Raw genomic sequence first — 19,571 nt, 5'->3', positions numbered from 1 at the left:
CAAGTTCAGTCAGAACCATGGCCCCACCCATGCTGCATCACAGCAGCAGCTTCATGCTCTACCAGGACGAGTGTCTGCAGCGTTTCTGCTCTGGGGCAGATGCCAGAGCCTAGGGGCGTTTGAGACCATTCTCAGTCCTCACAAGCAGTGGCCGAAGCCTGGAAGTACTGGTGGCAAGGGAATGCAGATTGTGGATGATGATATGAGCAGGACATCTGCCTCCACTACTAAACCAGAAAAGGAGTAAAAGAAGGAGATTTGCCTGCAGTGGCTGAGTTTGTGGATGAGTGACCAGAAAAGGTAAAGCAGATGGAAACCTTATGTTCCCAAGTAAAATAGAAGCCTCTAGGAGGCCTTGATAAGAATCTACCTTCACACAGACATTTTTGTCCTGGTTCCCCAGATTCTTCTTCTCCTAAGAGGGGCTGTCATGATTCACCAAGTCCCTTTCCTATCAGGAAGCATTATTGTCCTTCAGGTATATCTCCTAAAAAGGCCCTCATGACACACCAGATCCTCCTAGGAGGGCCCATCACAGCTCCTCAGATCTCTCTCCCCATGGAAGGGCCCACAACAATACCCCTTCTCAACCTAGCACTCCTTACATAATAGTTCAATAGAGCCCATCATGACTCCCCTCCCCCCCACTCCAATTTGGCTCCTCATGTTCTTCATTCCCTGTCCAGAATCAGAAGCAGTAAAGCCCCAGAAAGTGCCTTTAATAAAGCTTCTCCACATTGGAAGGGGCCAGTGTCCTCTCATCCCTCATGCCCAAACAACAGCAAATATGAATATGACTCAGACCTCTCTCTTTCACAAAACAGCAAGTGAAATTCCATTTTGAAAATAAACAGCATGATTTTTAAAGGCTCTTATCCAGCCATAGGAAATGTCTTACAAGCTCTTCAGAGAGAAGACATCAGAATCACAAGTTGGACTCTTCTTCCTACCCAAGTGACAGTTGGAAAGCCTCTGGCTCAGATCTTTCTCCTCCATGGAATAAACAAAGTTCAGGGCACTGAGATTCTCATTCAGATATGTCACCTTCATGTACTAGACCTACACACAAGAGCTTTGATTCTGATCTCTCTCCACTAAGGAGGAAACAGAGAGCCAAATCTTCTGATTCCAATCTGTCTCCACCCTGAAGGACTCACAGCCCCTGGGAAAGAAGGCTGCACACATGTATTCTGGGGCCAGAACTGGGTTCGTGTTAACTGACATACAGCAAGAGCAGCAGGAACTCAAGAAACGGGACCAAAAAGCCATGGTATTTGAGGCTGAATTCCAATATGCTGAAACCAAGTTTGAGAAATTCAGGCATAAAAGGAATTTGAAACTGGAAAGTTTAGAGCAAAGGAGAAAAGAGATGTTCTCCTTTTCTCCTCAGAGAGAAGGACTCAGAGAGATGAGCTGGGTACCCACTGGGGAAAAGGACTTGTCCATAGTCAACAACAGCAACAAAATGTGGAGGATACAGTAGAGAAAATGCAGAAGCCTCTGGCCTGCTATATTGATGAAGATATGAATCAGATGCCAAGAGAGAAAGACATGGGGACCCAATGGCCAACTTTATCAAGAAGAATAAGGCCGAGAACAAGAATAAGAAAGTGAGACCTTGTTACAGTGGCCCAGCACTTCCTCCCAACACTCTGTATCTAGCCTGGATATTGATGGGGTGGAGTGGACAGATCCAATGGGTTTGAACAGAAGCACTTGGCCAGGCTTGCCAACAAGAAAACAGTGAAGGAACTTGCCTGCAAGTGGAGCATTGAATACATGTAACTCTTCTGAGGCTGTGGGGGTGGCTGTGGATTTGGTAGTAGATACAGAGCAGCCATATATCCAGCTGTAGCAGCTGTCTGTGCTAATAATCAGGGTCCACAAAGATCAGCAACTTGTTGAATGCTAGTCCTGAGTACTAGCATTTGAGAAGAATCTTTGGGATGTGATAATTGGACTGAGGCACCTATAACTTCTCAGGTGTGCCCACACCACACTGGTGGTTGTTACTGACTTTCAGAAGAAACATTGATTTTTTTCAGGGTCCCAGGGTTTGTTCTTGGTTAAGCTTCTTTAATATATACATACTTTTTTTTTTAAGTTCAGTCAGAGACTGATTTCTCCTTGATGTGCTTGTGGGAAGTACCCTGGCACTATTCTCAGTGCTGGGTATTTGAAGTATGTAGCCATTCTAGAGGATTACAAGTTTCTCAGAGAAACTTTCTTGAGTCTATAATCAAAGCTCTCAAATATTGCTACTTGAATACTTTATTAATATGACTCCCGTTGAGATTTTTGGTTGGCCAAAATGTTTGTTTTGTGTTTTCTGTAAGATGGCTCTAGTAGAGCTTAGTTTTCTCTAACATCATCTGAAATTATTTTGTTAGATTGCATTGTGACAGCTGTCATATCAGTGTGTATTTAAAAATCAAAATTGGCCCTGGCTGGCAGAGCTCAGTGGATTGAGCACAGGCTGCAAACCAAAGTGTCGCAGGTTCGATTCCCAGTCAGGGTACATGCCTGGGTAGCAGGCCATGACCCCCAACAACCGCACATTGATGTTTCTCTCTCTCTCTTTCTTCCTCCCTTCCCTCTCTAAAAATAAATAAATAAAATCTTTAAAAAATAAAAATAAAAATTGGTGAGTTTTTTGTAGCCAATTTAATTTTGAAGGTGGAAGAAAATATGCAACATTTTCAGCATGTTAAGTTTTATTATTTCAATAGAGATAAAAATGCAATTGAAACACAAAATAAGATTTTTGCAGTGTATGAAGAAAGTGCTGTGACTTATCAAACATGTCAAAAGTGATTTGCAAAGATTTTGCTGGAGATTTCTTGCTGGACAATGCTCTGCAGCTAGGTAGATCAGTTGAAGTTGATAGTAATCAAATTGAGACATTAATTGAACAATCAATATTATACCATGCAGGAGACAGCCAACATATTCAGAATATCCAAATCAATAGTTACTGGTGAAAATTAAAAATGTGTTTTATTTTATAGGAAAAAAAACCTAGGACCTTTTGGCCAACCCAATAAATAAACCCAAAATTATTTTTTCCACCAAAATTCTTTTAAGTTTGTTTCCTCTTCCCTTCCACCAGCTAAAGAGGTTTACTTGCTGTGACTAGAGCCCAGATGTCCCTTATTTGCCAAATAATCACCTCCATACAATCATCTGTTCACCTTAAAACCTTTATATGGGCGATAAGAAAAATGAGTCAGATTTCCACGGAGGTCTATAAACTTGTTATAAGTCTTACAACACCTCGTGTCATGAGAATCAATTCAGTCCTTCCTAAATGGTTTTAGCAGCTGGTCGACCTGACTCTGCTTGGCAGAAATAATCACTGGATTGGAAGTGCTCTTGGCCATGGGCTATGGAAACTTGAGTCTGTGTGAAGAGGGGAGGCAGAGTCAAAGAGGGAAAGTCAACTTCTTCCTAAGAGCTTTCTCACATTAGATCAATATCAAGACTTACTTGGAAGGCTTTATCCTTTTAACTGATACTCATTTGTCTTGATTTCAGATTCTTAAACTACCATTTCTCTCACAGATTAGAGAAACGTTCCCCATAAGTTTGCAGATCATGGACTGCTGACTCAATGTTTGAGTTAAGGCTTCTACAGCTGCCTGGAGTCCCAGCTGAAGATGAATTCACTCCCCATCCTCCCACTGAAGGAGTAACAGGGCATTGCACCATCGTGCTAGAGGCAAAGGTCTTGGTAGTGATTTCAGCTGAGCTACAACTTCAGCATACCAACTTCAGGTGCTTGATTATAAGATAGAAAACAATTTAGGTGCTTGATGTTTTAAAATTTGAGAGTAAAGGAGTGACCTAATGATAGGTAAATTGGAAAACATTTTCTCAAACTCTGCTTAATGCTGGTGGAAGCATCTTTCAGTGTAGCTGCTATCGGGTGGACATGCCCCAGCACCAGATGCTTGTTGGTTGAATGACTTGTTGTTTAGTGGTCTCCATATAGGCATTAAGACTTGCCTTGAACTTAGAATGCCCGAAATTAATCCACCTTTGCCATTTTACCACCCCACATGATGTCTAGATGTTATTTCCCATCCACTCTGTACTTTCAGTTACTGTTTTTACTCAGCCCATGAAATGAAATAAGAATTGGTTCAACCATGTGGCCACAGACTCGCTGCTTGGTTAGCTTAGTGGTCAACTAATGATTGAACAAAGACTTCTTTAAATGCTCTTCTCAACATAAAAAAATGTCCAAACCTGTACAGAATTTTTTTGTTTATTTGAGCAAAACAAGATATCAAATGCTTCAGAGAATAATAGTTTTGTAGTTTCTTTATGCATTTGGAATTAAGGAGGGACTATAAAGATTACAGGAAGGTGGGAAAAACAAGAAACAGATTAGATTACAGGATAATTATCAAGATTATATGCTTTCTTGAGGGTGGTTTCTTCCAACAAACCTGAAAAAAGAGGCTCACTATGACATTTCAAAGGTGTGTAAACTGAACTGCACAAGAACAATGAACAGGTAGTGCTTAAGGCAAAGATAAATCATCTACTACAGTCATAGGCCTGGGGGTAGATACACACCATGACCAGCCCAATTAGCAATTTGAGATCAGATCGCCCTGTGGGGTTACTTTACATAGAACCCCTTTTTCATCCACACTTTAAACCACTACAGCTCCTGACCTCTGCTAAGGACTGGCTGTGTGCTCTGAGACATGCCTTTGATGCTCTGGCAGGCAGTTTACCACTCTACCCCAGCTTCTAAAACTGGAAAAGTTGTTGTTCGTTCTGCCTGTCACCACCAGAACCAATAAGTATAGACAAGGATTGAATCTTTATGGCGGCTTTATTCAGATGCTGGTGATCTGAGAAGATGGTGGGTTATATATAACCTCAAGAACTATTTTAACATCTTATCTCAAGCCAACCTTTTTATAAGGGCAGGTAAAGGGTTTGGAAAAAATTTAATCAGATAAGAGCAGTACAGCTGTGATTTCCCTGACAGTTCTTTATCTACTTGGTCAATTTTATCTGAATCATAGACCTTCCCTCCCTGGAACACAATGGCTTATGTACCACCTTGATGATCAATTGTTTACAGACGTCCCTGGGGCACAAGGCTGAACTTCTTGGAGTCCCATAGGAATAAGATTTCCACATGCATTAATCACTTTGGCCTATAAACTATAACTACAGCTAAAATCTTTAACATTTCAGTTCCCTATGCATTAATTACTCAAGCATATCAACTACAACTATAGCTAAAATCTTTACCTCTTGACTACTTCCCCTACCTCTTTTTACTCCTACTTATACAGAGCCTCAAGGTCAGCCAGAAACAAGAGGTTCTCACACCTTCTCAGGTCTTTCCTGACCATGCACACAGCGCTGGGCATGTACCCCTTATGGACCTATCATTCCCGAGCTTTTCTTCCTAATTTTGTTGATCAGCTTGGCCCAGGGGTGTCCAACCCATGACCTGCATGTGGCCCAGGATGGCTATGAATGTGACCCAACACAAAACCGTAAATTTACTTAAAACCTTTTTTGTGCTCATCAGTTTTTATTAGTGTTTGTGTATTTAATGTGTGACCCAAGATAACTCTTCTTCCAGTGTGGCTCAGAGACACCAAAATGTTGGACACCCCTTTACACCAATTCTTTACATTTCAGGTCATGTGATACTAAATGATTTCTGCTGATTGTTCTTGACAAATGCCTAGTGGAAAGTTTACAAAGATTAACTTCTGTGTCCAGTCAAAGACAGTGTCTCTGATGGAAAATTTTCAGGGAATTGCCAGGCAAGCCAAATTAAGACTACTCTCTGGAAACAGATTTAACGGAAGTGCCCCTCTCATTTTGCCCCTCTAGGATAGGCTATTTTTTCATGGCTAACGTGATTATGAGGCTGTTGGTTTTCAAAGCTGTCATGATCCGGCAGGGAGAGGGTGGTTTGACACGGGAATAAGGCAAGCTAAAGCACCACGAATGTTGTTCTTACCAAGGTTCAGTTTTTCTTGAATAAGCTTTCCTTAAATTGTCTTAAGCTTCTGGCTAATGACCGGAATTCAAAAAGTTCATTTTGATAAGTTTTTGCTAGTGTTCTTGTTTCTCATGTGAAGATGTGGATTTTCAGTGGTCCTTATTATGCTAATCTGGAAGTGCACTCCTCAGAAATTTGAAAAGACCTAAATAAAGGGATATTTACATAGTATTCATTCAGAGGCAATGTGATTAAGCTTTTAACTCCCTCCAAATTATCTATAAATTCCTATGCAATCCTTATCTCACTAGGCTTTTTTGTAAATATGAAAAAACTTATTCTAAAATTTATATGAAAATACAAAGGACCTAAAATATCCAAAGCAATCTTGAAGAAGGACAAATTTGGAAGACTCTAATTGCATTTCAAACCTAGTGCAAAGCTCCTCTGACCAACACAGTGTGGCACCTGCATAAGGGCCAACAAGCCGGCTAGTGAAAATGAATAGGGATCCCAGACAAAGATCCATATAAATTGTCATTTAATTTTTGACAAAGACACCACAGTGGAGAGAAGAACCTTTTCATCAAATGGATCTGGAAATACCAGACATCCACTTAGAACAAAAGAGAGCTCAGTTCTTGTCTCACAAAATATAGAAAACTTAAACTAAACCTATAAGGATTCTGGAAGAAAACTTAGCTTACTACATTTGCCCTTTGATTTTTTTTTAATATAAGCACTTGGGGATAGATGTTTTTAAAGACAGAACCATAGAATGCAATACCGTTAAAAATGAATAAACTAGATTGTACCAAAGTTAAAAACATTCCCATCAAAAGATAGCAGTAAGAAAACAAGTATGGCACAAACTAAGAGAAATTTTGTAAATCATATGCCTGATAAGACTAATGTCCAGAATGTATACAGAATTTTCAAATGTAGTAAAAAGACAACTCAGTAAAAATTTAGAAAAATATTCTAGATGAAACTTTACCAAGTTAGCTCAATGAAATTCTCAATCATTAGTCATGATGAAAATACAAATCTGAGTTATACAAAACTTAAACTCTGTGCATTTCAATATATGTAAATTTTAAGTAAGTCTAAAGAAATATTGAACTCCTTTTGAAAATTAACATGGTAAACTGTTCAGGGATAGTATATCTGATTCTGGGCATTAACTTGAACTGCATTAAAAATGTTTAATGGTAAATAAATGATAAAGAAAATATTATAGAATTGGCTGTGGACACAAGTGTTTATCATTCTTTCACCTTTTCTATGAGTTTATCAATCCCTTAACATCCTGGGGATGCTACATGAAAGGCAAAATAAAAACAGAGGCTAGGTTTCTAATTTCTGTGACTGTTCATATGGTTTACTGTTGGTTTTTGGCTTACCAGATTTTCTATCCATTCTGTTCCCCTTGAAAATCAGAGTTGCTCTCCCCAGTTTATACTCCCTTCCTGGGTTTGGTGGGATATAGGTGCCACTCCCCACGGGCCTAATCCCCCTTGCCCCTGAGTCCTGGAAGCTTGTTTTGTCTCCAGGTTGGGGCAGCTACAGTAACAGTTTGGCCCATTATGACTGCAAAGCCTTGGTCAGCATAACCATTGCCTCATTCTGGCATTAGGTGATTGCCTCCACCTTCCCTTCGGGCAAGGAATGGGATGCTCTAAGACCTCCATCACCTTCCTGCATGGTTAAAAAGCAGCTCCATTGCCTGATTCTGACTAGACTGTGAGCAGAGAGAATCTGGCTTTCCCAGTGTCCTAACAGCAAGGCTGGATTATCCAAACCTGAAAGTTGGGAGTGTTACCCTCCCCCGAGGTACACTGTAAAGAGGAATTGCTTGTGTTCCTCTCCTAAAGCTGTCGTTCAGATTCAGTGCATCCATATGCCTCTCTAGGGCCCTGTTCTGTGGTTAAGGAACCTACTATAAAATGTTCTTGAAGCCATAGCCAGCTGAGTAATGCCCCACATTGAACAGCCTTCCTTCCGTTCTTTCCAGCATCTCTTTCTCTCCACTCTTACTGCCTTGGGATTGTACCTGCACTGATGTATGTTAGCTAAATTTTCTAGAGAAGAGCCTGAGGCAAATCTCAAGAGCTCCTATCTTGCTTGTTCTGCAACTACCTCTTCATTTTTGTTCTCTCTTGTTCTTTAAACTCTATGGAGTACTTCTCCAGAACTGTGAATTCATTATCTAAATTACCAATAAAATGTGCCATAATTTTAATATAATTTAGCAATTTCCCATCACCCAAAGAAATACTACCCACCCCCAAAATGTTAATGTTTGAAACATGTGAAATTTTGATACTATAATTTGATCACATTGTTATTGAAAGCATGTATTTACATATTGCAAAAGGAAGAATTTTCTTTAAAACCTTAACAATGAAAAGACATGTATAAGAATACTGTTAGCAGCATATCTGCAATAGCTAAAACTGAAAACTTCCAAAAGTAGAGTCTTATTTAAATTTTATATATTGTAAAATTAGGCCTACCTAATAAAATACAAGATGCTCATTTAAATTTTAGGGAAATGATATTTAAGTATAAACATATCACTAATAGTACATGGAACATACTTATACTAAATCTTTATTGTTTATCTGAAATTCAAATTTCAGCTGGGTATCTTGAATTTTCACTTGTTAAACTTGTAAACTAACCTATGATAGAACATGATACAACAATGAAGCTGATGGAACTAAAGCCACATGAAACAGCACAGATCCATCCAGCCACATGGAACGTTCACAAACAGAACTGGAACTTGCACAAAACTCCAAGAGTTTAGCAATGAGCACAGTGGTTACAAGGTGTGGAGACAGAGGGTGGTGAGGTACAGGGGCATGGGGGGATCTTCCAGGATGCTGATAAATGCCTCTTGAACTATGTGGGAGATGTAGTTACACAAAATTTCATGTTGCTTTAATTCACTAGGGGCTTAGAATTTTTGTACTTCCCTGTATATGTTATAATTCAGTAAAATGTCCTAAGTTAATAGTGATTGCTTTTAACCAACTATTTTTTAAATTTATTTATTGATTTTAGAGAGAAAAGGAGAGAGAGAGAGAGAGAGAGAGAAACATTGATTTCTTATTCCACTTATTTATGCATTCGCTGGTTGCTTCTTGTGTGTGCCCTGACAAGGGAACTTAGTATATCAGGACATTGCTCTTACCAACTGAGCTACCTGGCCAGGGAAATAGTGCTTTCGTTGGATTGAAGGGTTTTGGGTTTGTTTGTTTTTTTTGTACTTTTCTGTCTTTATTTTTTTATTTTGGACCTTAAGTTGATTTTTTTTTTTAAATCAGAAAACACTGAAGCAGTATTGTATGTAATGATTTCAATTTTACCTTTGGATGAATAAACATCTTCTGCCACAAAGTTTGGCTGTAAACTCTTTCAAAATTGAGACAGAAAAGAACTTTTAAAAAATTTAAGATGACTTTATTTTTAACCAACGTGTTGGGTTTTTTTTTATTCCAACCCCAATCCTTTAGGAGCCTGCCTCTTCTCCATTCCTCGATTTTGAGTAATCAGGGAAAAGAAAACAATCTCCTCCTAATGGGCTTCATAAGTTTGAGAAATATCAGAGATCTCTTTGAAGATCTGACAAAAGTAGATTTAGAAATGTAAACAACCTTTCTTAGGACCAGTTCAGAGACTGGAACTTTGGCAAAACTAAGGTTGAATCCAGGTCTGATGCAATCACCTTACGCAAGTTATTAAAGCCTCCCTGAGCTTTAGTTCTCTCATTTTAAAATCATTTAAGCCTCAACCTAAGAAGTGACATGCTTAGTCCAGTGCCTGGTACAGAGGAAGCCTTCCATGATTAACACAATAAGCCCACGACTGCTATAACGAAGTCTCAAGTCTCAAATGGAGGGTTCTTCTGTCAGCCTTGAACTTTCTGTGGACCTAGGTCTGCCTGGCAGAATGCCTCAGATTGATTTACTTGCAATTTCTTCCCTCCTTGATTTTAGCAATAAAATACTCTGTTAAAACGGGTGGCTGATGAAGTTATGTAAGTTGAGAGGATTCTTTCCCCAAGCCCTCAGAGTCACTCCCGAACACCCGTCTGAGGAGAGCTCCTTGTGAGCCAGGCCCAGCGTCTTTGTAAATTTCCTTGGGCAGCGACTGTGAAACCGCCCAAACGACAGCATGCTTATCTTCTAGTAAAGCAAAATATCTGCTCTGCCCACACCTAATTTAAAGGGGCTGATTTTACTTACTACTGTGTCACTTGGCTGCCCTCCAGGGCCTCTATGTGAGTATGCTAGAGAGAAAGGGACAGGGGGGTGTGTTTTATTTCATTTCTCAAGCTCCCATGAAAGAGCAAAATGGCAGAAACAGCAGCCTGAGATGTTGGAGATAATTGCTGTTTAATTCTGGAATTGATGAGTTAATGAGCACTGTACAGAAGGCATATGATGGGGCCTCATTTGCAGCATAAACTGTATTGCCGTGTGTATTGGGGGAATATGTGCCGTCTGTGTGTATCTTTGCAAATTACATTTTTCAGCACAAGCAGTAATCCTGCCAAACAATTACGATGTTTACAGAATCTGATGCAATCCATCTGTTGAAAAAGCTTTTCTGTGTTTAGGCTGATAAAATACAAAACAGTTGGTGAAGACTTAACAAAATCTACGGATCTTGACTGTGGGAGTATGTCATGTTCCTTCTAGGTCGTGCAGTGGGGTGAACAGTGGAAAGCTTCCACAGGCTTGCTGGGCTCTTTGGGATGGAGAGAGACAGCCCACTCTAGGCTGAGCTGCCTTCCCTAACATAACTATTTAATACTTTCTCACTGTGAACTGGCACTAAGGCATGGTCCCGTGCACTTGAAATGCAATGTTCAAAGGACATAGTCTCTTCCCTCTGCTGCCATTCTTGCCTTACAGCTAAGTTTGGTATAGTGTTAACACAGAGTGACTAAAGCATCTTAGTCAAATAGTCTTTCTCCCCTGACAGGTTTACTACTGTGGTGAGATGAAAGACAATGAGCTAGATGCTTTAAAATGTGAATTTTTTTCAAGACTTGGTGTTTTAGTCTTCCCCCAGATACAGCCCTGAGACAAAGATTTGGTGCAAGTTGTTATTTAGGAGGTTCAGGGAACAATGGCAGGGCCATAAGATAATGCTGGGGAATGCAGTCAATACCAGATGTATTAAGCTAGCTACCCCATGGGTGGCTGGAGCTTCATCTCAGGTGCAGCACACACCTTTCAGGATTATCCCAGCTGAGAGGCGAGGGACCCTGGTATTGCAACCCACCCCCCTTAGTCACCCTTGGTCAAGGACTGAGTCTGGGTGGTGGTCAATCACCAGCGAGTCCAGCCTACCATGCAGGTGGCAGAAGAGCAGCCTTCTGGAAATAGCGGAGATACAGATACTAGAAGCTGGAAGCTGCCTGCAGCACAATCAGACAATGAATTCTAAGGGCTAAAGGTAGCAAGGACATATGTCTGCCTCACACTGTTTCCATTAAATTTCAGGGTAACTATTAATACTGCCCATACTGGCACAATATTATATTTATGAGGGTCATATGGGCAATAAAATCTAGTTTAAAGGGAAGTAGGACCAAGAGGACTTGTCTTGAAGCAGCCTTGGCAGCAGGGCAAGCAACCTGTGTTTTCCTAGGGGAGGTGGAATCTGATGAGAATGTGGTGGGAGGTACAGCCTACCCCCAGAAGCACACAGAAGCTGTGACTCTGTGTTCCTGCTGCCTATGTCAGAGGGTGGTCATGAAGATTCTTTCAGTTTTTTCCTTAAGATCATACAACCAATAAGAGGTACAGTCAGGACTCAAACACAGGCCCATCTGATATGAAAAGTCAGTGCATGAATACAGCTTGTGAAGTACCACACCCTGCAACTGCAGTCCTCCACCACGGCAGGGGTGACAAGTGTGGCCCTCCAGGGGACGCTCGGTAATGGCTAGAGATACCTTTGGTTACCACAGCTTGGAGGGATGTTACTGAAACCTGCTGAGTAAAGGCCAGTGACACTGCTAAATATCCTAAAATATCCCACAACACACAGGACAGCTTCTACAACAAAGGATTATCTGGCCCCAAATATCAATGGTGTGGGATTGAGAAACTCTGCCCTAAAGGTTAAGGGCATGGGCCCTGGCCCTGCTACCTATTTAACAGTGTTATTTAGGGAGCCCAAAGTCTGCTCCGTCATCTGTCATAATCAAGAGAGGTATAAATTACTTTCTAGTAAGTGAGTCAAACACTTCAGTGTGCCTAATTTCAGGGAGTGCTTATAAATGCTGGGCCTTCAGCCCTATAAATTTTGATTAAGTAATTCTGGAGCAAGACTCACAAATCTGTGTTATAAAAAGTACCCCTAGGTATTTGGAGTGGACCATACTTTGAAAAACTTCATTATAGGGTAGTTTCTAAAATTGATGAAAACTGTGTTTATCATTTTAAGTGCTTAACATGCTTTACATGCCCCCAAATGTAAGCTGTTATCATGACTACTTGTGCTGACTTTGTCAGCAGAACCTAATCCTGCAGAGACATTAGATCATCCGGAATAAGCAGATCAGGAGCCACTAGAGGCAGACTTTGTAGGCAAGGGTATGAAAACACACGGTGGCTCTAAGAGATTTAATGCTCCATCCTGATGAATGGTTTTGTGACTACAATAGACTATGAGGCTTGAGTTACTGTATAACATGCTGGAAATCAAATGCTTAGAAAACCATTACTATTAGATTTATTTTCATGTCCCCAAAGCACATCGTATCTGCCAGTCAGGATTTAACAAATATGTTGAGTAGATGAATGGAAGTTGCAATGAAGGAATAGATATTCTATCTGACAGCTGGCTCGATTCCCCACATTTGTAATGTGGGATGGGGCACCTTCAAGCTTAGTGACTGTGACAGTACTGTCATGGTAATCCAAACCTTTCATGGCAGGGGTTACAAGATATGGTGGAATCAACTGTTGGGGCCTCAAGCAGATCTCTCCTGGGTCAGCACAACCACTGCCCAGCTGACCTCAGTGTGGGATGCTGATAACCTGTAGATATACGTTCCTCTGGAGAATTGCCCTATACTGATGGGAACTGGAAATGCTGTCCCCAGGGGTGACCTAAGACCAACCACTGATGCCAAAACACAGATCCCTTGCCTCAGGGTAGGACGATCTTATGGTGCCTTTCATGTTCCAGAGCCCTTCAGAGATCATGCTGCAGCAGACTACAGCTGAAACCACATCTCTTCTTACCTCTTCCCTCTGCCCTAACCTGCACCTCACCTCCCTAGAGATCACTCCCTCAACAAATCACTTGCACAAAAACCCCATCTTTAGGGAACCTGACCTAAGGCACCTGGCACTAGGAATCAAGATCAAATCTACACATGCAAATATCCATTGGACCAACTGGATATAGCATGTAACATACCACCCAGAAGCTGCTGGCCTGAGAGACTAGTGAAAAAAATCTCTTAAAGGTGTAGCTGAAGTGACAGCTCAAAATGATACCTGCAAGCAGTGGGCACTATCTTTCTGGATGCAACATTTAACTTGAACCAGTAGCCACTCTATGTTGCTGGGTTCCCACTGGTAAAACACATGGGTCTGGGAACCAAAAGATGAAAGTAGGAATGCCCTGCAAGGTGAAACAACTCCGTGACTCCAGTGCTGTTCATGGATGAAGGCTGGGATTTGGCTTCATTTGAAATCCCATCTTTACTGAATTTCTGCTCTTCTATTCTGCTACCCTCACTTCCCATACAGGTTTCTTCTTTGTGCCTTCCTCCCTCACTAAGTCACTTTCATGAGAATCCTCTCTGACTGTGCTTCTAGGGAACCCAGCCTAAAGTTTAAGACAAGGCACCTCAATCCAATCAATACAGAGATCATCTCATTCTCTTGTCCCCCTTTTGTAGCTGTAGAAAAATCTGACACTTCATTTGCCAGATAATGAAACTGAGGTCCTTAGAGAGTAAGTAAGTTACCAACAGTCATTAAGTTAGACACAAAGCTGATATTGCACCTGGGTCAGACTCTAGAGGCCTCTTTACCTTCTGCTGCACTGCAGCATCGCTGCTGCTTGCTCAGGCTGGCTGTTAACTCCCAGGGACTCGGTGCTTTCCTGCAGGAACTCAACACCCTCATACTCTCCACCTCCTGGCCTGGCTGGTCAGGGAGAATCACATAAGACAATCATTACTTATGCCTTGGTTGGGTCAGAATCAGCTAGAAATATCATGCTGGAAGTATCTCTTCAGCCCTGGGCCGCCCACACCTAGCCTAACTTTTCTCCTTGCAGCTAGGCACCTTAGGCTGGTACTCAGATATTTCAATTGGTCTCCCAGTTCCAATGATGTTATGAAGCATGTTTAATCATGTATATTAACCATTCACTCAGGAAGTTGATCTGGGTCCCTTTCACCAAAGTCATAGGCCCCTTTTTGGCCATGACTCTGAAGCTAGTCAAAGTGAAATATTTACATCTTTTGAAGTGCCATGCTTACGTGGATTCACTCTGCTCCAGTCTTGTGAAACAGACTTTGAGAAAGGGGGCATGTTCAGTGGATAGAGAACAGGGGGATGAAGTGAGTACTGATGGGAAAGGTCATGGTGCACTTGCAAGGAATGGACAACTGTGCCGTAAGCATGCATGCTGATGGCCACTTCATTCCACCACAAATCCAGTTCCTAGACCAGCATTCAGGCCATATACAATAGGTCTTAAAGCCAAAGGGACTGGGCTACTCTAACCAGGCAAGGCCTGTGTAATAGGTTTGAGACAGGCAATAGAATTTAAAACAGTTCAGCAATGAACTTGAAGAAATAACTGGAAGGACTTATGAACAGTCTCAGCTGTCCAGGCATAGCAGATTTGTTGTATCAGACAGAAATTGTGTGAACCTTCTCAGACTCCCTTGGTACTACCCACTTTCTGGACTCACTGTAGCTCATTCTTTTAGGCTTGCCCAACAACCCTAGGGACCCACCTGAGGCCAGCCAGTCACTTGCCCTGGGAATGTCGAGGAAGTTACCGCACAGCCAGGCTGACCAGCTGATTGCCTAGAGTTTGTAGTTCCTCCTGACACTTCTAGTCTAGGGTAAAACATCATGCCTTAGGGCATGGTATCTGGCAGCTCAAGTAGCTGAAAAGGGGACCAGGTGATGAAACTCCTCCGAGTCAAATTTTGACCAAAAGGAAACAGGGCATGAGGGGTAGCTGGAGAGATAAAATATTTTTCACCATGAACTATTCTCAGGAGCAACTGTTTTTTTTTCCTGTGGCCTCTCTGGAGAAGTCCCATGTGCCATGCAAACATATCTGCCAAACCATATGCCATGTTTCTTCATAGTTTATCACAAAGTAGTTGCCAGCGTGATAATGCATCACTCCACATTGCTTCAGTCCTTCTTTGCCTCGCTTCCCCTTTTCAGCATTCTTGCTGCCTTGGCCTTGCACCCCTTCAATAAATCATCAGCTGTAATCTTTGCCTTGGGCTCTGCTTTCTAGAGAACATGGTCTTGCTTACTCCTAGGTTTATGCTGCCTGCTCTTAGTTTGAATTTCCCACAAAGTCTTCATTACTCATTTATAGAGTCTCTTCCATGAAGATTTCTCTGACAGGGTTCCCCTTCCCAGCCTGGTGAGTCAAACACCCTTCTATATAATTATAGAATACTGGATTTCCCTGTCTTTTAGCACTTATATTTATTAGCTTCAGTATCTAATAAGGTGTGAAAGCTTCCACCTTCTCTCTAATGCCATTCACCCAATCAGGCCATCCCTAGTCTAAGCTCAATGTCTTTCTGGTTTTGCTAACACCAACCACAATGATTTTCATAGCTCAGGTACTCACGAAATATTTATAGAATGAGTGGGGGACAAGCACGAAAGGAATGTAACTGAAGTCAATCTTCTATATAGTTAACTCCTGGGAGCTCAATTAGCCACATAAGGGAGCCAGAATAGTTTTGTGGAAGCTGGGCAACTGGTTCACGTGAAATAAGGACCAAATGGATTCTGAGGTGGGAATGATCAGGTGGCTCAGAGGTCCAGCTGAGGGTAATCCCCAGGGAGGCACTGTGTTTGGTTACACAGAGATCAATGCTGCCCTTATTAAGTGACAGAGCAACACTTCCCAGTCAACCCTGTTCTACTTTGGAGAGTTATCTTTGCTGCTTGAGGGTTAAACAGGGGCTCTTAACATTCACTGCCCCCAAGGAAGGTGATGACTTAATGGGCCCTAATGAAATGAAAGGTCCTCAGGGCAGGAGTTATGTGATCTCAGAATATCCAAGAACCACATGTTAGGTACTCAGTGGTTATTTCTTGAGGTAATGACTACCAAAATACTCCGCTGACCAAATAAATGCAAAAACTGTCTTCAACGGGCTTATTTGTATGCCCAAGTCCTAGTTTAATGTTTAATTAAAATTGCTCAGGGACCAGTATAGAAGGTGGGGCAAAAGGAGGTTTACTGTTTATGAGTACACCAGGGTTTATTCTCCTATTCTTACTTATTAATTATTTTATGATTTTCCAGACAAACAGCTGTAAATCTCCTTTTGCCCCACCCTTGTTGTACAGTCAGCTAATTCTTTTCCCTGAAGGAATTCACAGTATACTGAAAGGGATGGACTTTTAAGACTAAAGCCATGGGGTTGGGAATATTTGTATGTTAAATATTCTCCCCATAAAGTCACCCCCTTTTCCCCTTCACATAGACATATTTTCCAGGAAAATTGTCTTTACCAGCTTGGTTCCTCATCCTGCGGAGTGAGGGAGAGAATTGAGAGACGCTGCATGACCTACACAGTAATTTACATCAAAGAGGGCAGGTGTTTTGCGGCAGAAGAGAAATTAATATATTCAGAGAGTAATTTACAGAAATGTGAGCCACTGACCTCTAGGTTTAGAGAAAATTTGGACAGTTTGGAAAGGACACTGCCAGACCACTGCTTTGCATGTCAGAGGAAAAGGAAACAACTTAGGAAGGGTGACAATATGGCATATACAGAATCTCTCCCTTTGCATTTTTGAAGTGCTTTTCAAAATGAGAAAAAGAATTCATTAGTTTTTAGTGTGACATCATTTGAGGCCTGACCACCAAGCATCTCAATGTTATTTGGGTTTTACTGCATTCATTTAACTCACATCCCAGGAGTTTGGACTCATAACCATGCTTTCTTTGAGGTGATTTTAACTAGTGCCGACCATCTCAGGAAAAGTAACACATGATCAGATATTGATATAGGTACATGATTATGGACATTCTTTATGTCAATATCTTCTGACATCAGAGCTAAGGCCATTTTTAGCATTATCTTTAAAAGGACAACACACCATATGGGTCTGTTTCTTTTTCATGGGCCTAATTCTTTAACAAGGTTAGTATGACTTTGTGAATGTGACTGTGGCAATATGATTATTAAAGTACATTGTAACTACCCTTTGCTCCATGTGTCTTGTGATGGTTTTGGCCAAAAGCTATGTAATTTTGACTGGAGCTGATTCAGCAGAAACATTTGCTTAATCTTGTTAACGTTCTCACTAATGAACCATCCAATGATCATTACTGCAAAATGGAGCCAAGTATCCAGGTGCCTCTCATCACAGGTCTGGTGGTTAATATTTTCCAGTTCCTCGAATCCCATATAGCAACATGAGCAGGAGGAGCCTAAATGTGGGAGCAATCTGGACATCATTTCATTGGTCACTGACTTCCTCTGACAACCAATTTAGAGGGAAAAAATTTCTGACTTAAAGTCCAATTAGTCAGGGAGTTCCTCCTTTTTGCTCTCTGCAGGTTTAGAAGACTTGACAGAAAATCTTTCCAAAGATTTTAGTCAATTAGCACTTCTAGCAGAAAGTAAGCAAACGGGGGAGACAAAGCAGAAATCTCAGCAATCATAGATTCTGTAACAGGCTCTGGACTTTGGAAGAAAAATAAGCATTTGCACAATGCCTAGGAGAGCGTGCCGCACAGAAATGTTTAAGGATAATTAGAAGCAGGAGTAGGAGTGTTCTAAAACTTGCCAGAGGAGTATCTTGGGAGGCGAGTAGAGAACATTGCACAGAGCATTCCTGCTCCCACTGCCAATCACTCAAATGTCCTGAATTTGTATGCTCTGGGCAGGGTGTCTCCCACCCCATGACCTGACTTGGTCTGCCTAGTTAATATCTACTTATCCTTAAGATCCTTACTCATTCTCACTTCCTCAAAAAACCTACCAGCCCGGATTAAGCATGTCTGTGCATACACTTCTCTGTACTTACATCATGTGTAGTTTCATATTTGTTAAGCATCTGTCTCACCTGTCAATCTTAAAGCTCTGTGAGGACAAGGGTTCTCTCCCTACTCCATCACAGTGCCACACTGAGTAAGAGCTGGGTGGCTTGCTGAAGGAATTCCTTCTTTGGGCCTAAATTTTCCTACCCTTTAAAAAGAGGAGTTGGTGATTTTATTAAAGGAACTACTCAGCACTGGTGTGATAGCTCTTCAGATTATAGGAAAGTTATGCATCTGCCCTATACCAACTTCCCCCTTGAAAGATGTTTTGGACAATCTGAAATTTACAGAGGAAAACTATGACAGACCCAAGGCTTTGATTTCTCAGGAGAGAGCTTCAAACACTAGTATTCCCGGGGGTTGGGGAAGAGCTGCTGAAATCCATTCGCCAGCCGTTTTGAAAATGTGGGCTCGCAGCCATATCAATGTTGAAATATCTGTGCAGGATGTTGCATGGATGCTGATGAAAATGGATCTACTATTTTTTTCTTTTTTTTTAGCCTCCAAACATGCTCAGATACACCTTAGATTAAAATCTCAAATGGCTGCTTTCATAGTTTCTTTAAACCTTTTTTCCTTTTGGTATGTCAGTGACTAATAAATTGCAATAAAGCTTGAGTTTATACTAGTTCACAGGTGATTACACTGGACAAGTAGTTTTCCCAAAACCAGAGCCCCTTGGAAAATGAAATAACCCACATATGGAAGGAATCAGCAGACAGAGAGGCCCCTACCTACCTGCATTCTCTAGCTGTTAAAATTGTGTTTGGGTAGGATCAGAGGAAACAGGGCAAGAAGGAACTTAGACTCCTCGAAACTGAAAACTAAAGCTCTTGTTGCCGTACAAACTGCACTGAATAGGTCGGCTGGGCCTGAGTGACTGTGGCAGAATTGCTGAGCTTGGCCGCAGTCTCACTTATTTAGCCTCCATTCCATCCCTAACTCTTCTCATCCTTTATCGCCCACCATTCCCTTTTTCTAGAAACCCTGTGTTTCAGACGTTCCAGGAGAATCCCCCTCTCAATGCTTTTGCCTCGACAGCTCATGACTACCCACATTCTCGTCTGGCCAGATGTTCTATGTCTGCTTTCAGCAATGTAGTCCCTGGACTCGCACGTCAGAAAGGAGCTGCAGGCCCAAAGGCTGACGGGAGCCAGCCGCAGGCAGGAAAGGCTGAGGCCGACCCGCTGTAAGGAGCCGCCAGGACTACAGCCCCAGCCAGGGGCTGCCAGGGAGAGGGCGGCCCGATGTTCTAGCCCTTCTGACTTTTTAAAATGCGGAA

At 41.7% G+C, this 19,571-nt stretch overlaps 2 pseudogenes; one reads left to right on the top strand and one right to left on the bottom strand.

The window, feature by feature from the left end:
• Positions 1-17: 17 nt before the first annotated feature.
• On the top strand, positions 18-1,785 carry LOC114496945 (annotated as a pseudogene).
• A 9,505-nt stretch (positions 1,786-11,290) lies between these two features.
• LOC114496944 overlaps positions 11,291-19,571 on the bottom strand; it is a 59,724-nt pseudogene continuing 51,443 nt past the window's right edge.

Source organism: Phyllostomus discolor, chromosome 5 (assembly GCF_004126475.2).
Source record: "Phyllostomus discolor isolate MPI-MPIP mPhyDis1 chromosome 5, mPhyDis1.pri.v3, whole genome shotgun sequence".
Classification (NCBI taxonomy): Eukaryota; Metazoa; Chordata; class Mammalia; order Chiroptera; family Phyllostomidae; genus Phyllostomus; species Phyllostomus discolor.
The sequence above is the reverse complement of the archived record's forward strand: the minus strand, read 5'-3'. Positions and strand labels throughout refer to the sequence as shown.